This window comes from Cynocephalus volans, chromosome X, assembly GCF_027409185.1.
Source record: "Cynocephalus volans isolate mCynVol1 chromosome X, mCynVol1.pri, whole genome shotgun sequence".
Taxonomy (NCBI): Eukaryota; Metazoa; Chordata; class Mammalia; order Dermoptera; family Cynocephalidae; genus Cynocephalus; species Cynocephalus volans.
In genome coordinates this window covers 76,826,966-76,845,428 of record NC_084478.1, presented here as the reverse complement: position 1 = coordinate 76,845,428, position 18,463 = coordinate 76,826,966, and positions in this window count along the sequence as shown.

The following is an 18,463-nucleotide window of genomic DNA, read 5'->3' as shown; positions in this document are numbered from 1 at the left end:
CACGAGAGGAAGAGTACTACCTCTCTTGGACCTCACAAGCTCTTTCCACACCAAGGCCAAAGACAGGGGTTGCCTAAGACCCAATCTCTTCAGGTACAGTTTCCAGCCTGCCTTATTTTAGCTCATTCACTGAGTTTGGGTAGCAAGGATGTCATAGTGGCCACGAGAAACTAAATTAGAGGCCCTTCTCCAATTTCTCGAGACACTGCATAAGCCTCCTGGATTCTGGTGCCAACCTGGAAGGTGACAGTAATGGCATACGTGTAGGTGTGCAAATGGGATATTTTATGTAGACCTGAATCTGTGTCTGAGAGCCATAACTAATGCAAATGCATTTCCAATTCCATTGGCTTCGCATTGTTCCTTCACATGGCCCTTTGATGGTGACCTCTCCAACCTGCTTATCACAGTGCTCACCCACTGCATCTCTACCTCCTCCAACCCCATGTGATAGTGAAGATGTTTCCCATTGGCATCTGAAAGAGGCAATACCATGTGGTGGTTAAGAGTTCCAGCTCTGAAGTTCAGCTTCCTGGGTAAAAATACCGTCTCCTCTATTTTCTAGTTAAGACAACCTTGGGTAAGTTATTTAACCTTTCTCTGTCTCAGCTACCCATCTATAAATGGGGTAATAATATTACCTACCTCATAAGGTTATTGTCAGGATTAAGTGAGTTAGTGTATAAAGTACCAGGCACATAGTAAGTTCTCAATAAATGTTAGCTATTATAATTCAGCCATGGGCTTTGCAAATGGTAGTGCCTCTGCTTGGAGCACCCTTTCCCCACCTCTTCTGTTGGAAAACTCCTATTTGTCTTTCCAAAATCATGCATAATTATCTCCCTTGTGAAGTGTTGCTTGAGTCCCCTAAGAAAAATTAAGGATTGACTCACAGTTGCTCAACACTTTGTACATAGCTCTTATCAAACCCTGATCACTATTTATTATAATGTGGTGGCATTTGTTGCTTCCACTAATTTGGGAACTCTTTGAGGACAAGGGTCTGTGTCTTATTTCTTTTTTTCTTTTTAATTTTATTTTGTCGATATACATTGTGGTTGATTATTGCTCCCCATCACCAAAATCTCCCTCCCTTCTCCCTCCCCCCCGCCCCCCCAACAATGACCTTTCTGTTTGCTTGTCGTATCAACTTCAAATAATTGTGGTTGTTATATCTTCTTCCCCCCCACCGGTTTGTGTGTGTGTGTGTGTGTGTCTGTGTGTGTGTGTGTGTGTGTGTGTGTGTGAATTTATATATTAATTTTTAGCTCCCACCAATAAGTGAGAACATGTGGTATTTCTCTTTCTGTGCCTGACTTGTTTCACTTAATATAATTCTCTCAAGGTCCATCCATGTTGTTGCAAATGGCAGTATTTCATTTGTTTTTATAGCTGAGTAGTATTCCATTGTGTAGATGTACCACATTTTCCGTATCCACTCATCTGATGATGGGCATTTGGGCTGGTTCCAACTCTTGGCTATTGTAAAGAGGGCTGCGATGAACATTGGGAAACAGGTATACCTTTGGCTTCATGATTTCCATTCCTCTGGGTATATTCCCAACAGTGGGATAGCTGGGTCGTATGGTAGATCTATCTGCAATTGTTTGAGGAACCTCCATACCATTTTCCATAGAGGCTGCACCATTTTGCAGTCCCACCAACAATGTATGAGAGTTCCTTTTTCTCCACAGCCTCGCCAGCATTTATCGTTCATAGTCTTTTGGATTTTAGCCATCCTAACTGGGGTTAGATGGTATCTCAATGTGGTTTTGATTTGCATTTCCCGGATGCTGAGTGATGTTGAGCATTTTTTCATATGTCTGTTGGCCATTTGTATATCTTCCTTAGAGAAATGCCTACTTAGCTCTTTTGCCCATTTTTTAATTGGGTTGCTTGTTTTCTTCTTGTACAGTTGTTTGAGTTCCTTATATATTCTGGATATTAATCCTTTGTCAGATATATATTTTGCAAATATTTTCTCCCATTCTGTTGGTTGTCTTTTAACTCTTTTAATTGCTTCTTTTGCTGTGCAGAAGCTTTTTAGTTTGATATAATCCCAATTGTTTATTTTTCCTTTGGTTGCCCGTGCTTTTGGGGTCGTATTCATGAAGTCTGTGCCCAGTCCTATTTCCTGAAGTGTTTCTCCTATGTTTTCTTTAAGAAGTTTTATTGTTTCAGGGTGTATATTTAAATCCTTAATCCATTTTGAGTTGATTTTAGTATACGGCGAGAGGTATGGATCTAGTTTCATTCTCCTGCATATGGATATCCAGTTGTCCCAGCACCATTTGCTGAAGAGGCAGTCCCTTCGCCAGTGAATAGGCTTGGTGCCTTTGTCAAAGATCAGCTGACAGTAAGTGTGTGGGTTGATTTCTGGATTCTCTATTCTATTCCATTGGTCAGTGTGTCTGTTTTTATGCCAGTACCATACTGTTTTGGTTATTATGGCTTTGCAGTGTAGCTTAAAGTCTGGTAGTGTTATGCCTCCAGCTTTATTTTTTTTGCTCAGCATTGCTTTGGCTATGCGTGGTCTTTTATTGTTCCATATAAATGTCTGGATAGTTTTTTCCATTTCTGAGAAAAATGTCTTTGGAATTTTGATGGGGATTGCATTGAATTTGTATATCACTTTGGGTAGTATGGACATTTTCACTATGTTGATTCTTCCAATCCAAGAGCATGGGATATCTTTCCATCTTCTTGTATCCTCTCTAATTTCTCTCAGCAGTGGTTTGTAGTTCTCATTATAGAGATTTTTCACCTCCTTGGTTAACTCAATTCCTAAGTATTTTATTTTTTTGGTGGCTATTGTAAATGGGCAGGCTTTCTTGATTTCTCGTTCTGCATGTTCACTATTGGAGAAAAGAAATGCTACTGATTTTTGTGTGTTGATTTTGTATCCTGCTACTGTGCTGAAATCATTTATCAATTCCAACAGTTTTTTTGTAGAGGTTTTAGGCTGTTCGATATATAGGATCATGTCATCTGCAAACAGGGACAGTTTGACTTCATCTTTTCCAATCTGGATGCCCTTTATTTCCTTCTCTTCTCTGATTGCTCTGGCTAGTACTTCCAACACTATGTTGAATAGGAGTGGTGAGAGTGGGCATCCTTGTCTAGTTCCTGTTCTTAAAGGAAAAGCTTTCAGCTTTTCCCCATTCAGGATGATATTGGCTGTGGGTTTGGCATATATGGCTTTAATTATGTTGAGATACTTTCCCTCTATACCTAACTTATAGAGGGTCTTTGTCATGAATGAGTGCTGAACTTTATCAAATGCTTTTTCAGCATCTATAGAGATGATCATATGGTCCTTGTGTTTGAGTTTATTAATATGGTGTATCACATTTATTGATTTGCGTATGTTAAACCAACCTTGCATCCCTGGGATGAATCCCACTTGATCGTGATGAATAATTTTACGTATGTGTTGCTGTATTCTGTTTGCTAGTAATTTAGTGAGGATTTTTGCATCTATATTCATCAAGGATATTGGCCTGTAGTTTTCTTTTTTGGTTATATCTTTACCTGGTTTTGGTATCAGGATGATGTTTGCTTCATAGAATGAGTTTGGGAGATTTGCGTCCGTTTCAATCTTTTGGAATAGTTTGTAAAGAATCGGTGTCAATTCCTGTTTGAATGTTTGGTAAAATTCTGCTGTGAATCCATCTGGTCCTGGGCTTTTCTTTGTTGGGAGCCTTCTGATAACAGCTTCAATCTCCTTTATTGTTATTGGTCTGTTCAAATTTTCTACGTCTTCACGGTTCAGTTTTGGGAGCTTGTGTGTGTCCAGAAATTTATCCATTTCCTCCAGATTTTCAAATTTGTTGGCGTATAGTTGTTTATAGTAGTCTCGAATGATTCCTTGTATTTCAGATGAATCAGTTGTATTATCGCCTTTTTCATTTCTAATTTTTGTTATTTGAGTCTTCTCTCTTCTTCTTTTTGTTAGCCATGCTAGTGGTTTGTCAATTTTATTTATCTTTTCAAAAAAACAACTTTTTGATTCGTTGATCTTTTGAATTGTTTTTTGGTTTTCAATTTCATTCAGTTCTGCTCTGATCTTAATGATTTCTTTCCGTCTGCTAACTTTAGGTTTGGATTGTTCTTGTTTTTCTAGTTCTTTAAGGTGAAGTGTTAGTTTGTTCACTTGCCATCTTTCTATTCTTCTGAAGTGAGCGTTTAATGCAATAAATTTTCCCCTCAATACTGCTTTTGCAGTATCCCACAGGTTTTGGTATGATGTATCATTGTTTTCATTAGTTTCAATAAATTTTTTGATTTCCTGCTTGATTTCTTCTTGGACCCATATGTCATTAAGTAGAATGCTGTTTAATTTCCATGTGTTTGTATAGTTTCCAGAGATTCGTTTGTTATTAATTTCGAGTTTTAATCCATTGTGGTCTGAGAAGATACATGGGATAATTGCAATTTTTTTGAATTTATTGAGACTTGATTTGTGACCTAATATGTGATCTATCCTGGAGAATGATCCATGTGCTGATGAGAAGAATGAATATTCTGAGGTTGTTGGGTGGAATGTTCTGTAGATATCAGCCAACTCCAATTGGTTTAGAGTCTTGTTTAGATCTTGTGTTTCTCTACTGATTCTTTGCCTAGATGATCTGTCTAATATTGACAGTGGGGTGTTCAGGTCCCCTGCTATTATGGTATTAGTGTCTATTTCCTTCTTTAGGTCTAATAGAGTTTGTTTTATAAATCTGGCTGCTCCAACATTGGGTGCATACATATTTATGATTGTTATGTCTTCTTGATGGATCAGTCCTTTTATCATTAAGTAGTGTCCCTCATTGTCTCTTTTTATGGTTTTTAGTTTAGAGTCTATTTTGTCAGATATAAGAATAGCTACTCCAGCTCGTTTTTCTTTTCTGTTTGCATGGTAAATCTTTTTCCACCCTTTCACTCTTAGTCTGTGTGAATCTTTATGGATGAGGTGGGTCTCTTGTAGGCAGCATATAGTTGGGTCCTGCTTTTTGATCCAGTCAGCCAGTCTGTGTCTTTTAATTGGGGAATTTAAGCCTTTTACATTAAGAGTTGTTATTGAAAGGTGTTGATTTATTCCTAGCATTTTATTGGTTGTTTGGTTGTCTTAGGTGTCTTTTGTTCCTTGCTTTCTGATTTACTGTTTGTTTTCTGTGTTTGTTGGTTCCTTAGGTTGTAGATAGTGTTTTTGTTAGCTTGTTTTCTCTTCATGAATGCCATTTTTATTATACTAGCAGGTTTAGATTTTTCTTGGGTTTTTATGGCAGTGGTAGTTATTTTTCAGGAACCAAACCCAGTACTCCCTTGAGGATTTCTTGTAAGGGTGGTCTTGTGGTAGTGAACTCCCGCAGTTTTTGTTTGTCTGAGAAATATACTATTTGCCCCTCATTTCGGAAGGATAGCCTTGCAGGGTAGAGTATTCTTGGCTGGCAATCTTTGTCTTTTAGTATTTTGAAAATATCATCCCATTCCTTTCTAGCTTTTAGGGTTTGTGATGAAAAGTCTGATGTTAACCTGATTGGGGCTCCCTTATAGGTGATTTGACGCTTCTCTCTTGCAGCTTTTAAGATTCTCTCTTTATCTCTGAGTTTTGCCAATTTGACTATGACATGTCTTGAAGAAGGTCTTTTTGGGTTGAATACATTTGGAGATCATTGAGCTTCCTGGATCTGAAGATCTTTGATTTTTCCTATACCTGGGAAGTTTTCTGCCACTATTTTGTTGAATATGTTTTCAATGGAATCTCCATTTTCCTCCCCTTCTGGAATACCCATGACTCGGATATTTGATCGCTTATGGTTGTCTGATATCTCTCTCAGATTTCCTTCAATGTCCTTGATTCTTTTTTCTTTCTTTTTGTCTGCTTGTGTTATTTCAAACAGCCCATCTTCAAGTTCAGAGGTTCTCTCTTCAACTTCGACAAGCCTGCTGGTTAAACTCTCCGTTGTGTTTTTTATTTCGCTGAATAACTTCTTCAGTTCAGCAAGTTCTGCTACATTTTTTTTCAGGACATTGATTTCCTTGTACATTTTCTCTTTCAGATCCTGTATACTTTTCCTCATTTCATCATGATGTCTAGCTGTGTTTTCTTGTATCTCATTCAGTTTCCTTAGAATTATCACTCGAAATTCCTTGTCAGTCATTTCAAGGGCTTCTTGTTCTATAGGATCTAGAGTTTGAGATTTATTAACTTTTGGTGGTGTACTTTCTTGATTTTTTGTATTTCTGGTATCTTTTTTTTGGTGTTTATTCATTGTGGCTGGGGGTTTCACAGTCCACCGGTTTGAGACTAATGACTAACTAGGATGTTGCTGTGGTTGCCAATTTCGTATGGCTCCCTCCGTGACTGCTCGGTTGGCCTCTAGTGCCTTGTGTGTGTGGTTGCCTCGGGTCTTGGGCTTCTCCGGGGAGCCACCTTTCTGGTCAGCTTGGACTCTGCTGGGCTGGTGGATCACGTACCACAGGGTGTGTGATCTCTGTTGAGCTTTCACTTCCTGTACAGGACTTCTCCCTGTTCCGTGTGCTCTGGCCCAGGCTGTTAGATCGTGCAGTAGCGACCCCACCGGGTGTGTGGTTTTTGTCGAGTCTCCGCCTCCCTGGCCGCACCTCTCCCCACTCTGTGCGCACTGTGCTGGGCTGGGGCGTGTCTTCTGCACCCCTCGTCTATCAGCTGGGCCTTCAAGACCCTGCTCGGCACCGCCTCGCCCAGGAAGTCTACCAGGTTTCTGCTGGGCACAGACGACCGGTCTCTCTGGGTGCCTTTGTAGCAGTATGTAGATCTTTCTTGGGTCTTGTTCACCTTTGTATCCCCCCAGTATAAACCGAGTCTAGCGCCCACCTGCAGCCTGGTCTCCGGCAGGTTCAAGTGGACCTGGGAACTCTCCTACCACACTATTCCCAACCAGAAATTCGTTAGGCTTTTTTCCAAACTGGTGGCCGCAGAGATGGTATCTGCCTCCCAGTAACAGGGAGTTTACCTGGGGCCGGAGTCCAGGGTATGGTGGAGTGACAGTCGGCCCGCCCGTACTCCCTTGCCCTCCCGACACTGGTCCAGGACGCCCCCCGCCACCAGCCCCGCCAGAGAACCACCGAGGGAGTGGGAGCGAAGGCCGGTCCGCAGGTTCCGGAAAGCCTGGCGCCAGGCCAGCAAGTGGGAGGGCTCAGTGATGGCTGAGCAGGGCGGAGCTGCCCGCACCTGGGAAAATGGAGGCCGCACCGGGCGGTGAGTGGCCTGGTGGTGCAGGCGGGAGCCACGTGGGCATCCACCCCCCGAACAGAGCTATGCCAGGGATCACTCACAGTGCTGTGCCAGGTCGGGTGCTCGCTCTCTGTCTCTGGTTTGCCGCCTTTCCCAGTTCTCGGCCGCTGCCGCCTCAGGCTGTTCAGTCGAGATGCGGCTCGGGCGCTCCCAGGAATCTTCTTTAATGCTGGCCTGAAACCTCGAATCCTGAATAGGGCAGCTGGCCGCCTTCAGCGCGGCCCCGGCCTCTGGGATCCTGGCTGTATCCACAGCAGCCCTGGCGCCGTGTTCCCTGTTTCGAGACTCGCTTTTGCAGCTAAGAAACAGTTCTTTTCCTGCTCCACACTTCAAAGCTGTTGCCTGTAAATGAGGCAGCCTCTCCTGCCGGGGGCAAAGTGGCGGTCACCCCCCACGACCGGTCAGCAGCAGCAGTCCTCCCTTAAGAGATGGCGAGAGGAAGGTCCACAAGTTTCCCGGCTGCCTGAGTCCCACTGGCCGCCTTTTCCACCTCAGCTACTCCGCGCCAGCCGCCGCAGCCGCTGCCATCTTGAAAAGCCTGTGTCTTATTTCTTAATCCCCAACATGTTTCACATGGCCTAACCCATAATAGAAACTTGGTGGTTGTTTTGGAATGAATAGATGGCTGGGTAATGAAGGAATATGAAATGCAACAATCATCATATTCTTCCTTCCTTAGACTTCTCAATGACAAGAGTTTATAAGTCTTGCCACATACACATCACTTTTGCAGAATTTAATGTAGCACCATTTAAAAAAAATTTATATATTTTAATTTATACATTGTAATTGTATATGCTTAAGGGGTACACTCTGATGTTTTTATATATGTGTTGTTTAATGATTGGGTTAGGGTAGTTAATGTTACCATCTCCTTATGCATTTATCATTTCTTTGTGGCAATAAACATTTAAAAGTCTCTCCTCTAGCTATGATGTAATATACAAAACTTAACTACTTAACTGCTAACCGTAGTCACCCTACTACTGTAGCACCCTCTTTCATGGTGTCCTAAAATGTATCTCTGGACCCCTGTTTTATTTATGATAACCTATGGCTGCACTGTTCCAGCTGTAGGCAGAGGGAGCTGATAGTCAGGGCGGGTGTTGGGGAGGACAGGAGTTGGTGTGGAAGAAGGCTAAATCACCAAGATCTCCAGGGATGACACATCCCATTTCATACTTTTCTCATGGGGTATGCTCTTAGAGATGTTTCTTGGGAAGAGGCAGCACTTTCAGGACCTATAGCGGCTCCTGTCTGTGGAAAGGATGGGGCAGCTGTGCCTGATTATAGAGAAAGAGGCTGGGAACTCAGCCAGAGCAGTCATAAAAGGATACCAGAGGCTGGTAATAGGCTTGTACTGTCAGATAACCAGGGTCTCAAACAGAAGCAGGTGTGATTGGCAAGTGCTTTGAACCAGACCAAAGGAAGGAGTAGGCCCCCTCTCTGGTAGTTCCCATTGTATCCAAAACTTGGGTACTCATACAAACCAAAAAATAATAAGGATGACTTAGACTATAGTACTGGGTGATAATGGGCAAAGGAGGAGATATGAAGAATTTTCAAAATCAAACCGCAATGTGGTTGCTGCTCTTCCAGATGCTGGGAAGACTCTAGCTTTGCTACTGACTTACCATGTGACCTTGAGTAAGTCCTTTTTCTTCTCTAGGCTTCAATCTCCCCATCTCAGCAACAAGGCAGCTAGACCTGATGATCTCTAAGAATCCTTACAGCTCTGTACATTCTGGCATGAATAGTGGGATGAGATATCCAAAGACCTTTACAATCAGGAGAGATCTCATCTGTCTGGTCTGGAAGATAGTCTTCCCAGTGTGAGGGCAGAGGGCTGTCTAGGATGTTTACCTTGAGGGCCAAATGATCCCTGAATGTCTATGTCCCCCAGGAGGGCTGGGGCTAATTGTGAGCTCACTCTTATCTCCAGACTTTCTATTTTCCTGAGTGCCACGCCTAAGGTGAGGCCCTGACCTTGAAGAGTCTGGGAGAGGCCTTGGTTTGGTTAATGAAGGCATTTCTTCCCTAGAGAGACTGGAGTGTTTTTCCCAGTCTGAGAGGCTGACAATTTTTTCACTTATATCACATTTATTATAAATGTAAGTAGGGCTTATTTGGAGAATAATCTACTTTCTCAAGACAACTGGAAAAAATACCTATTAGCAGTGGGAGACTGCTCCAAGAAGCTGGTATTTTTATAGATCTTTGGAGCTGAGAGTGGTGTGGCCAGAGGGGAACATAGCTCCCTAGCTCTGGGGCAGGGCCTGAGAATTTTCATGCTTATTTCTGGGAGTTGAAAGAGGGGAAGCATCCTCGTGCTACAGAGAAAATGGTTAGAAGGATAACAAAGGTACAGAAAGGATACAAGAAGGAGCCCCAGGATCTCACTCAGGGAGAAAGGCTTAGGGTCATTTGCACTGCAGAACTGTGGGATTATGATATTTCAAAACTGGAAGGGCCTTAAGACATCACCTGGCTCAAATATCCCCATTTTATAAGTGAAGAAACTGAAGCGGGACAGGGACATGTCCAAGTTCATACACGTACATACAGACTCACAAACACCTGTTACTGTTATGGAATCATAGATACACAGCGTCCTGTAGCTGAGCCCTTGTAAAACATTTTATTTCCCCCCCATATGCTATAAATGAGGACCCAGAGGCCCAGAGAGGAAAAAGGATGAACCCAAGTTTACACAGAGTCAGTGGTGAGCTGGGGAATTGAGACACTGAGCAGTACGTATTTGGAAATTGCTTGAAGCATAAGGTTGGGGATGGAAGCAAAGGCTGAGGACATTTGGAACCTGGGGCTTAGCAGGCAGACCACCCACAAAGCAAGTGTTTACTCTCTCTAAGACAACCCTATCCTGGATCATGGTCTTCATGTCCTAAGATTGCTGAAGAATGAAGGCTCATACAGTACAGGTACATGGAAAAATTGCTATAGCCTGCAGCTTTTGGTTTTTATCATTCCTCTCTTCACTTCTTCTCTCCTCTCTTGGCCTCCTCAACACTCTCTGGTTGCTCTCTCTCTGGTGCCCTGTGTTTTAGAATCACTACCTTTAGCTCCATCCCACTTACGTAGATTGTATCTATGTCTAGCCTAGTAGAGTGGCACCCTTTAGAGTTGTAGTGTGTGTCCTGCATAACACTATACAACCTCCCTGCTTCAGCCCAATCCACAATAAAATGTTTATTACCTTATCTCAGGTAGACATATGGGAGGGAAAGTCCAGATTATACACTAATGACGCCCTTTCCCCTTCTTGGTGTCATATCACTTTCAAAAAGAGATCTCATTATACCCAATGACTTTTTAATTGATGGATGATTATGGTTGGAAATGTGAAGGTAGAGGAGGAGGAATAATTTTGGGGGATATAACTGCCCATAATATAACACCTTACAGATCTATTATTAACTTAAAGTTACACCCAAGCACCAAGGGGCACATGCAGGTGGGCCAGTCTGTCCACCATGTGGAGGCCCAGGTGAACATGCAGAACCTATGTCATGCCCAGGACTGATCCAGCCACAGGCCCCGCCCACACCTGAGCACTAGAGGACAGCACACAGGCCCACTCTCCCACTGTGAGGAGGCCCAAGTGAGCATGCAGGACCCATGCCACACCTGGGGGCTGACACAGCTGCAGGTCCACCAAACACCTGAGCACCGGAGGGGCATGCCAGCCCACCTGCCCACCAGATAGTGGCCCAGGAGAGTGTACAGGGCTCACACACTGAACAAACAGGAGCCAAGGCAGCCCACCACACATTCAAATGTATTGATACAAGAAGAGTCACCAGCAGAACCTATATGGAGAAAAGGAAGTCTTCCCCTTCATAACCCACTCCAGAGTGACAGAAAAAATGAATGTTCTACCAGATGACCAAGCATCAGCATAAAAATACTAGAACTACAAATAAACAAGAAGATATGACACCACCAAAGGAAATAGTAATTCTCAAGTACCAAGCCCCATAGAGCAAGAAACCCTTGAGATGACTGAAAAGGAATTTCAAGCACTGATTTTAAGAAAACTCCAAGAAATGAGAGAATAATCAACTAGAGAAAACAAGGAAACAAGAAAAAAATCCAGGATATGAAGGAGGAAACTTACAAAGAGATTAACAGCTTAAAAAAGAATGTAACAGAACTCTTAGAAATGATGGATTCTCTCAATGAAATAAAAAACAGAACAGAAAGCTTGAGCAGCAGGCTAGAGCAAGCAGAAGAAAGAATCTCAGAACTTGAAGATGGTCTTTTTGAAATAACCTAGGCAGACAAGAAAAAGGAAAAAAAGAATTTTAAAAACTGAAGGAAATTTAAGAGAGCTAGCAGACAACCTCAAGCACACACCATCTGAATCACGGGTATTCCAGAAAGGGAGGAGAAAGGAAAAGGCATTGTAAATGTATTCAAGGAAGTAATAACAGAAAACTTCCCAGGTATAGGGAAGGATGTAAACCTTCCAATCTAGGAAGCTCAAAGATCCCCAAACAGATTCAATCTAAAAGATCTTCTCTAAAGCATGTGATAGTCAAACTGGCAAAACTCAAAGACAAAGAGAGAATTCTTAAAGCAGGAAGAGAAAAGCATCAAGTCACCTATAAGGGAGGCCCCATCAGACTAACAGCAGACTTCTCAACTGAAACCTTACAGGCCAGAAGAAAATGGGATGATATATTCAAATTACTGAAAGAAAAATTTGCTAGCCAAGAATTCTATACCCAGCATGGTTAGCCTTCAGAAATGAGGGATAAATAGTGTACATTCCAGACAAACAAAAATTATAGGAGTTCACTACCACAGGACCAGTCTTGCAAGAAACACTCAAAGGAGTCCTGCATCTGGAATCTGAAAAATGATAATCAATACCACGGATTTGCAAGAAAGAGCAAAACCCACTATTAAAACCAAAATGCAAATGAGAAATAGAAAGAAGCTTAATCATGTCACTTCAAAAATCCAATTAACATTGAAGATGAAAAATAAAAAGGGATGAATGGGGCCAATGATATTTAAAACATCTAAACAAAAAGCAATATCACAGGAGTAAAGCAATACTTATCAATAACAACCCTAAATGTAAATGGATTAAACTCCCCATTCAAAAGACACAGACTGATGGATTGTATTAAAAAGCTAGAACCAACTATATGGTGTCTTCTAGAGACCCACCTCACCACTAAAGACAAACACAGACTAAACGTGAAGGGATGGCAAAAGATATACCCTGAAAACAGAAACCAAAAATGAGCATGGGTAACTATTCTAATATAAGATAAAATAGACTTCAAACCAAAAACCATAGAAAGAGACAAAGAAGGCCATTATGTAATGATAAAGGGATCTATCCAGTTAGAGTTGGAGCACCTAGATATGCAAAGCAAACACTCTTAGACCTAAAAACAGAGATAGACTCAAATAGGATAAGAGTGGGTGACCTGAACACCTTTCTCTCCAGGACAGACGGATCTTTCAGGCAACAAATAAACAAAGAAACACAGGATTTTAACTGCATCTTAGACCAACAGGACCTGGTAGACATCTACAGAACATTTCATCTAACAACTAGAGATTATACATTCTTCTCAATAGCACATGGGACATTCTCCAGGATAGACCACACACTAGGTCACAAATCAACGTTTGGCAAATTTTTAAAAATTGAAACCATCCCAAGTATCTTTTCAAATTACAATGGATTAAAACTGGAAAACAATAACAAGTAAATACTGGAAACTACTCAAGTGTGTGGAAACTAAACAACAGACTCCTGAACAACCTACAGGTCCAAAAAGAAATTAAACAGGAAATCAAAACATTTCTTGAAGCTAATGAAAATAAATATACATCACATCAAAACCTATGGGATACTGAAACAGCAGTACCAAGAGGGAAGTTTATTGCAATAAATGCTTACATTAAAAGAACAGAAAGAATTCAAATAAATCACCTAGCACTATTCCTCAAAGAACTAGAAAAACAAAAACAATCTAGTCTCAAAAGTAGCAGACAGAAAGAAATAATCAAGATCAGGGGAGAATGAAATGAAATAGAGATCCAAAAACAATGCAAAAGATCAATGAAACAAAAAGTTGGCTTTTTGAGAAGATAAATAAAATGGATGAACCATTAGCTAGGTTAACAAAAAAAGAGAAAACCCAAATAACAAAAATCAGAAATGAAAAGGGAGCCATTACAATCAATACTACAGAAATACAAAGAACTACTAAAGATTACTGTATAACAACTGCACATCAACAAATATGGAAACCTGGAAGAAATGGATAAATTTCTGGACACATACAAACTAACAAGACTGAACCAAGAAGAAATAGAGAACCTGAACAGACCAATAACAAGCAATGGTGTTGAAGCAGTAATCAGAACTCTTCCAACAAAGAAAAGCCCAGGACCAGATGGCTTTGCAGCTGAATTCTATCAAACCTTTAGAGAAGAATTAATACCACTTCTCTTCAAACTTTTCATAAAAATTGAAACAGAAGCTGTTCTCTCAAACTCATTCTATGAGGCCAGCATCACCCTGATACCAAAACCAGATAAAGATACAACAAAAAAAGAAAACTACAGGCCAATATCCTTGATGAACACAGATGCAAAAATCTTCAATAAAATACCAGCAATCAGGTTACAGTAACACATCAAAAAATATTACACACCATGATCAAGTGGGATTCATCCCAGGGATGCAAGGTTAGTTCAACATATGCAAGTCAATAAATGTGATACACCACATCAACAAAACCAAGGACAAAAACCATATGATGATCTCAATTGATGCAAAAAAGGCATTCAACAAAATTCAACATCACTTCATGATTAAGACTCTCAACAAATTAGGTATAGAGGGAAATTATCTCAATACAATAAAAGCCATTTATGACAAACCAATCGCCAATATCATCTTGAATGGGAACAAGAACAGGAACAAGACAAGGATGCCCACTCTCACCACTCCTATTTAACATAGTATTGGAAGTACTAGCCAGAGAAATCAGGCAGGAGAAAGAAATAAAGGGCATCCAGATTGGAAAGGACAAAGTCAAACTGTCCTTGTTTGCAGATGACATGATCTTATAAATAGAAAAACCTAAAGACTCTACCAAAAAACTCTGGAGCTTATTAAAGCTTCAGTAATGTTGTAGGATACAAAATCAACATCCAAATATCAGTAGTCTTTTTATACTCCAGTAATGAACGAGCAGAAAAAGAAATCAAGAAAGCAAGGCTATTTACAATAGTCACCAAAAATAAAATACCTAGAAATCAATTTAACTAAGGAGGTGAAAGATCTCTACAATGAGAACTACAAAACACTACTGAAAGAAATTAAAGAAGACACAAAAAGGTAGAAAGACATAACATGCTCTTGGGTGGGAAGAATTAACATTGTGAAAATGTCCATTCTACCTGAAGCAATCTACAGATTCAATGCAATCCCCATCAAAATACCAATGATATTCTTCACAGAAATAGAAAAAGCAATTGAAACATTCATATGGAGCAACAAAGGACTCCAAATAGCCAAAGCAATCCTAAGCGAGAAAAAATAAAGCCAGAGGCATAACACCACATGACTTCAAATTATATTACAAAGCTATTGTAGCCTAAACAGCATGGTACTGGCATAAAAACAGACACTCAGATAAGTGGAACAGAATAGAAAACCTGAAAATCAACCCACGTACTTATAGCCAACTGATCTTTGACAAAGGCAGGAAGAACATACATTGGAGAAAAGACAGTGCTGGGAAAATTGGACATCCATATGCAAAAAAATGAAACTGGACCTGTACCTCTCTCCATATGCAAAAATCAACTCAAAATGGATTAAAGACTTAAATATAAGACCTGAAAACCATAAAGTTACCAAAGGAAAATATAGGGGAAACACTTCAGGGTGTAGGATTGGGCAAAACTTTATTAATAAGACCCCGAAAACACAAGCAAGAAAAAATAAATAAATGGGATTATATCAAACTAAAAAGCTTCTGCATGGCAAAGGAAACAATCAACAGAGCAGAAAGACAACCTATGGAATGGGAGAAAATATTTGCAAACTACACATCTGTATTAGTCCATTTGTGTTGCTATAACAGAAATAACTGAGACTGGGTAATTTATAAGAATGGAGGTTTATTTGGCTTACGATTCTGGGACAGCTGCATCTGGCATGGGCCTCAGGCTGCTTCTACTCATGGCAGAAAGCAGCAGCCAGCTGGCAGGTACAACCAGATCATATGGTGAGAGGAAGCAAGAAAGAGAGAGGGGAGGTGCCAGGGTCTTTTAAACAACCAGCTCTCACAGGAACTAATACAGTGAGAACTCACTCATTAATCCCCCCACCTAGGGAGAGCATTAATCCATTCATGAGGGACCCACCCCCATGACTCAAACAGCTTCCAACACTGTCACATTGGGGATCAGATTTCTGCATGAGTTTTGGGGGGACAACACATCCAAACTCTACGAACATCCAACAAGGGATTAATATCCAAAATATACAAAGAACTCTAACAACTATACAGTGGAAAACAAATAATCCAATTAAAAATTGGGCAATGGAGATGAATAGACATTTTTCAAAGGAAGACATACAAATGGCCAACAGGTACATGAAAATATGCTCAAAACTACTAGTCATCAGAGAAATGCAAATAAAAACCACAGTGAGATATCATCTCACCCCAGTTAGACTGGCCATTATTAAAAAGACCAAGAATAACAAATGTTGGTGAGGATGAGGGAAAGGGGAACTCTTCCACACTGTTGGTGGGACTGTAAATTAGCACAATCATTATGGAAAACAGTATGGAGGTTTCTTGAACAACTATAGATAGAGCTACCATATGATCCAGCAATCCCACTACTGGGTATATATCCAAAGGAATGGAAATCTTCATATCGAAAGGATACCTGCACTCCCATGTTCATTGTACCTCTATTTACAATAGCTAGGCCATGGAACCAACATAAATGTCTATTGATGGATAACTGGATAAGAAATTGTGGTATATATATATACAATGGAGCAGTACTCAGCCATAAAAAAGAGTGAAATTTTGCCACTCAAGGCAACATGGATGAGGCTGGAGGAAATTATGTTAAGTGAAATAAGCCAGACAAAGAAACAGAAATACTGCATGTTCTCACTCATAACTGGCTACTAGGAGGAAAGGACAGAGGGAGGGAATGAGGGAAGAAGGAAGGAATGAAGGAAAGAAAGAAAGAAAAGACCACAACAATATATTGAACTTTCAGAAGGAGAGAACAAACCTAAGGATACTAGAAATGGGCAGAGGGAGGGTGGGGGTTTGGGAAGTGATAGGTCGGGCAAAGGGCATAAAGAAGTATCATGATTTGTAAGAATGAATATGCTAACAATAAATAAAAATTTTTTTAAAGGAGAACATAAAGTTAGAAAATTCTTTCAATATGACACTCACCATTGAGCACCTACTTTGTGACAGGTTCTGTGTTCAGTATGGGAAGGGCATGGGAGTAAAAAGGGGGCTGGAAAAATTAAACAAAGAAGTTCACAGGTGGTGACTGCTTATGGAACTAATTATAACTCAAGACTGAAGGGTGTGTGAGCTAAACATCTCATGGAAGCACAAAGGAAGGTATAGTGGATTGAATTTTGTCCACCCCCCAACAAAGTTTAATGTGTTAGAGACACATTATGCCATAAAAAAGAATGAAATTCTCCCATTCACAGCAATATGGATGAACTTAGGGAAAATTATGTTAAATGAAATAAGGCAGGCACAGAAAGAGAAATACCGCATGTCCTCACTCATAAGTGGGAGCCAAAAACAAACAAACAAGCAAACAAAAACAAATAAATAAAAAGAAAGAAAGATAGAACAACCACAATGATATGTTGAAGTTTCAAAAGGAGAGAATGGAACTGAGGTTACCGGAGGTGGGAAAGGGACAGGGGCAGGAGAGCAAGGGAGAAATTGGTAAAGGCCCACGAAAAACGATTATGTTGTATAATGTTGAATATACTAATTATCATGATTTAAGCATCACATACTGCACCAGGTGTTGATATTCAACCCTGTACCCCACGGATATGTGCAATCAGCTAAATTTCAATTCGAAATAAATATATAAAATAAAAATGGAGCAAAAGGAAGGATTGCCCTCTCTTTCAGCCTTTGAACATTATTGTATTAAAACTCGATACCTGACACTGTTGCCATCATCTTTTGACCATAAGAGGAATAGCTGACATTCTGAGGATAATAAAGCAGACAGATGGAAAGAACCTGAATCCTTCATGTCATTGAAGCACTGAATTGACCAACACCAGAACAAACTATGTCCAGAGTATTTGTCAGATAAAGAATACATTTTTACCATAATTTAATCCACTTTTCTTAAGTTTCTGTTACTTGCACCTTGAAGCCTCTGAAATGATGTAAACAGGTTAGGAAGGAAAATTGATGAGTTAAGTTAGGATATGTCGAATCTGAAAAAAAAAATATGTGGGATATCTAAGTTTTGATGCCCAATAGGTAGTTGGATATTTGGGTTTGAGCCGCCCAAAAAACATGAAATTGGCCTCAGTACTGGGGAAGAAACTTTGGTCCTCCTTGCAGCTGGAGGCCTGGCTATGCACCGAGCTGACCGCCCTTCCTCGTGGTTAATATATTGGCAGGGTCACAATACAGGGGAGCTCTACTTAAGGATCCTAGGAAAAGAACAGCAGGGAGCTGCAAAAGATGGAGCATGGATCTCACTAGAATCAACAATGATGCCTGCAAAGCTGAAAGTTGGCACTTGCTCTGGCTGACCTCAGAATGTGCTTGTAATAATGTCCCTTTCTCTCATTCCCCACACCCTACATTCTGAGCTGCCTTACAACAATATCTCTGGGAAAAAATCAAAGCACCTTGTGTCACTTCCCTTGGATGTGTTACTAGCTGGTACCTGTCCCTATACTGCCATTAAAGCTTGGGGAATCCGGCTAAGGTCCTATACATGCTTACAGCCACCAGAGGACAGTACGGTCTGGACAAGCCTTGCTAGCCAGCAATGCAAGCCAGTCATCCTGGAATCATTTATTGCCGGGACCAGAGGCCCTTCTACTACTGCCTTTAATTTTAGGCTGAGGCCAAGAGGCCCTAGGAAGGGAATTCACAGGCACTA